At 41.4% G+C, this 4,101-nt stretch overlaps 1 pseudogene; it reads right to left on the bottom strand.

Annotated features, from left to right (window-relative positions):
- Positions 1 to 1,470: 1,470 nt before the first annotated feature.
- On the bottom strand, positions 1,471 to 2,467 carry LOC102766308 (annotated as a pseudogene).
- Positions 2,468 to 4,101: the final 1,634 nt, after the last annotated feature.

The raw sequence follows: 4,101 nt of genomic DNA, 5'->3' as shown, positions 1-4,101 counted from the left end.
CTAAACCCCTCCCCAATCCCATAATGCTCCCTCTATCCCCAGGATTGATCATTATCCTATATATGTTAAGCACACAATCCATATTTTTATGTATTTTTAACTAATATGTATTTGAAAATAATATATAGGTACATGCATAGTGTGTGTTTTTTTTAATTTACATGAATGTTATTATATTCTATGTAACTTTCTACAAGTTGTTTTTGTTTTGACTCAACCGTAGGTATTTTGAAATCCATCCATATACAACCATATATTTCATTCACTTTGCTGTAATGTTTCTTGAGTAAACAACTTATTTTCCATTTTTCTACTGATGAGAATTTGAGGGGAGTTTGTGCCTCTTACAATAATGTTGTCAGTTGCACAGTTATGTACCCTAGAATTTTCTAGGACATATGTCCAGAAAGGGAATAGTTGGGTCATAGTGAATATGCATTTTCAACTATAATAGATATTGCCATGGTGTTCTACACTTTACACTATCACTAGCCTTGTATGAAAGTTCCTGTTTCCCAAATTTTCCCCAACACTGGATTTTCTGTGCATTTGTAGTGTGTTGTTCTGATTTGGTTTAAAATAAAAATCTCAATGTTCCATTTTGCTTTCATTGATTATTAATTAAGTCAATGACCTTTTTATATATTTGTTACCACTTTCAAGATCCTCTTCTATGTTTTCTATTCATATATGTTGTCCATTTTTAATTCAGTTGCTTATCTTTTTCTTTCTGATTGTAGCACATATTTATATTTTTGAGGCTTATGATTATTGATCTATTTTGTTTGCTGTAAATATCTTCTGTTACTCATATTTTAACTTTGTGATGTATTTTTGGAGCAGAACTTTTTAATCTTTATAAAATGTATCAAATGTCTAAATTTATAACTTCTTGAGGTAACTGGTTTAAGAAATCCTTTCTTATCCTGAAATCATAAACATATTTACTATATTTTTTGCTAACATATGTTGAATTTTTTGATGTTTAGAACTTTAATGTATATTAAAGTTTTTAATGTATTTTAGAACTTCATAAATTTTGTAAAGTGTATAAATTTACCTAAATTAAAGTTTACATATAAGTATTTCAATAATATTAAATATATTTTTAGATTAAAATATAAATAAATTTAGAATGTTTGGAATTTTTAAGCATTTTATAGTACTTATTGTATATTTAGAACACATAAACTTTTTTTTCTTTATAACTTCTTTAGGTATCTAGTTAAAGAAATCCTTTCCTATCCTGTGTTCATGATGTTTTAGAATATTTTATTCCAACATTTTTTTTTTTTGAAGAGACGCTTTTATTTTTTAAATGGCACATGTGTAAAGAACGCCCTTTACATGTGCTCTAAAGAAAACTGTACAAATATCAGGTGATTAAAGTGTCTGCAAAAGTGAATTCACACCACACCAGAGTCTGGTCCCTCTCTGCCTTGAGCCCACTCTGTGCCCGAGTATGGGGGGGAGAATCATGACTTTGTTTCAGGATCACAAGACTGGTCCACATTTTAAAGGAAGTTTTCAAAAACGTCCCTTCTGAACGTGAAACACTAACTACCAAGACTTTTCATTCAGCCAGCAGTGCAGCATTGTCACTGTGATCCCACTTCTGGAAACAACAGGGAAGCATCCGGTTTCACGGAGACCCGCGGACGGGGCTGGTCAGCACTCACCTTGCACTTGGGGCAGACGAAGCCGCTCATGTTCTCCACCACCCCGATGATGGGCAGCTTCACCTTGTGACAGAAGCTGATTTCTTTCCGGACATCCTGCAGGGACACCTCCTGGGGGGTGGTGATGATCACGGCGCCATCAATGTGCGCGGCGGCCAGGTACTGGACGACTGAGAGGTGCTCGTCCGACGTCCCCGGGGGGTGTCCACGATGAGGTAGTCGACCTCTCCCCAGTCCACATCGCGGAGGAACTGCTTGATCATGCCGTTCTTCTTGGGTCCCCTCCAGATGACAGCGTCGTCAGGGCTGCTGAGCAAGAAACCGACTGACATCACCCCCAGGTTGTCTTCAGGAACACTGGAGACGAGCCCGAGCCACTCTGGTGCACCTGTTCTCCTTCCAATCCCATTATCTTGGGAATGGACGGCCCACATATATCAATGTCTAGAAGAGCAACCTGCGTGTTTTCATCCTCCGCTAGGGCATGAGCAAGGTGGGCACTGAACGTGCTTTTCCCAACGCCGCCTTTCCCAGACAACACCAAGATTTTGTGTTTCACGGTCTTCATTTTCTCTTTGATTTCCTCTATGGCTGGGTCCGGAGCCTCGCCGGCGCCTGAAGCGCACAGCCGTTGGTTGGGGCACCCTTGACAGGCGGCCCCTCGGCCGGCCTGGGCGCTGCCGGTTCCGGGGCAGTCTGCGCGGAGAGGCCGGGCTGGGGGCTGCCGGTTCTGGGGCAACTGTGAGGCGTCTCCTCCATTTTGCCGCCTTAGTCGCCGGAACCTGCGCCTATTCCAACATTTTAAGTGTTATTTTTATTTTCTTTTTTTATTATGGAAAGTCAAGTATCTCAAAACCATTTGTTGAAATGATTATGATTTCATGCAGCCTGAACAGCATCTGGCACGGCCAGTGGTGAACATGAGGAGGGGCAGTGAAGGAATAAAGAAAACAGACAAGAGAATATAGTTGGGGCCAAGTGGATCACTTCACCTGGATGAGGACTCCACCTATAAGCCAAGTCTTTATTTTATAGTCAGATCACACAAAGCAAAACAAGGCAGTGGTCAAGATGTTTACAATGTTCTTGTGAGTTTCAAATCTGCTTCTTTCCTGTTATTGCAGTTCTCTGAACTCGATCAAGCTTTGCTTTGGCAGCACTTGCTATACCTCCCGCAGCTCACATCCCTCAGCTACCTAGGACTACAAGGTTGGACTATAAGGTCAAGCTTACATACAACCATAGCCTTTGGCTAAAATTGTGCTGGGAGGGCTTTGCCCTCCAAGCTGGAACTTGTATGTGGCTTTGCCACAAGAGGACCGTGCCCTCTCGTCAGTCCCAGGCTTGATCCAGTCCAAATGCTGTAGCCACTCTCCACACAGCCTTGGGTCTAAGAGATTGCTATCTATTTTATCTATCATGAGACTAAAATACTAATATAGACTTATTAATAGTCTCTCTCTAACATAATATTAGGGCAAAATTACTTATTGTGCTCCTGTCTTTAATAAGAATGCTTCTAAATCCTTGCCATTAAATACTATGCTATAGTTTTTTGCACATCCACTTCTAATCCTAATTTGCAAAAAATTTTACATAAATACATGCTGGGTTTTATTAACTGTTGCTTATTCTGTAATTGGAGAAAATTACTATACAATGTTTTTCTTTAATCTGTAAATTGGGTAGATTAAATTAATACATTTTTAAAATGTGAACTAGATTTCCATTCCTTGTATAAATCATATTTTACTTTTTTTTTTAATCTTTACCCAAGGATATGTGTGTGTGTTTGGCTTTTTTTGGTGTGTGTGTGTGTTTTAATTGATTTTAAAGAGAGGAAAGGAGAAAGAGAGAGAGCATTAATTGGTTGCCTCCCATACACATCCCAACTGGGGATCAAACCCATGACCTAGATATGTACCCTAACTGGGAATTGACCCTGCAACTGTTTGGTGTATGGGAGAATGCTCCAACCTATAGATTACTAAGCCAGGGTAATCCTATTTTACTTCCTGTTCATTTCTTTAAACTTTTATATTTTGTTATTAACATACCAGAGGCCCGGTGCACAAAAATTTGTGCACTCAGGAGGGAAGGGGGCGGGGTCCCTCAGCCCGGCCTGTGCCCTCTCACAGTCTGGGACCCCTCGGGAGATAACGACCTGCTGGCTTAGGCCTGCTCCTGGGTGGCAGAGGGCAGGCCCAATCCCTAGGTGCAGCCCCTGATCCAGCTCAGAGCAGGGCTTATTGGGGAGTTGGTGCGCTGCCCCCTGTCATGCACAGAGCAGGGCAATTGGAAGGTTGTGAGGCCACCCTCAGTCACGCTCAGGGTAGGGCCAATTGGGGGATTGGGGCACCGCCCCCTGTCACACTCAAGGCAGGGCTGATGGGGAGGTTGCGGCGCCACCCCTGTCATGAAC

The sequence above is a fragment of the Myotis davidii genome, unplaced genomic scaffold (assembly GCF_000327345.1).
Source record: "Myotis davidii unplaced genomic scaffold, ASM32734v1 scaffold53, whole genome shotgun sequence".
NCBI lineage: Eukaryota > Metazoa > Chordata > Mammalia > Chiroptera > Vespertilionidae > Myotis > Myotis davidii.
This window is presented reverse-complemented; position numbering and strand designations above follow the sequence as displayed.